The sequence below is a fragment of the Oncorhynchus kisutch genome, unplaced genomic scaffold (genome assembly GCF_002021735.2).
Source record: "Oncorhynchus kisutch isolate 150728-3 unplaced genomic scaffold, Okis_V2 Okis03b-Okis08b_hom, whole genome shotgun sequence".
Lineage (NCBI taxonomy): Eukaryota > Metazoa > Chordata > Actinopteri > Salmoniformes > Salmonidae > Oncorhynchus > Oncorhynchus kisutch.
Window position 1 is genome coordinate 4,859,236 of NW_022261980.1, and position 540 is coordinate 4,859,775.

Below are 540 nucleotides of genomic sequence, written 5' to 3' on the forward strand. Positions count from 1 at the left end.
ATTTACAATAGGCCAACCCAGTCTATCCTAACCCAGCCCAGAGCCCCACACACACAAATACTATTCTGTCTATCCAACTACACTGGCAGTCATTTACAATAGGCCAACCCAGTCTATCCTAACCCAGCCCAGAGCCCCACACACACATACTATTCTGTCTATCCAACTACACTGGCAGTCATTTACAATAGGCCAACCCGGTCTATCCTAACCCAGCCCAGAGCCCCACACACACATACTATTCTGTCTATCCAACTACACTGGCAGTCATTTACAATAGGCCAACCCAGTCTATCCTAACCCAGCCCAGAGCCCCACACACACATACTATTCTGTCTATCCAACTACACTGGCAGTCATTTGATTGCCTTTACTGCTTCATTGGTTATGGGGTGTGCTTCAGAGCATCAATCACAAACAAATAGACTCAGCCCTGGTTGGAAGACACTTTAACAGATCAGCACTGACCGGACAAAAGCTGATTGGTGGCACTACTGCCGACTCACGTTCCTGTTCATTCGAGTAGAAAAGGGGCTGAAG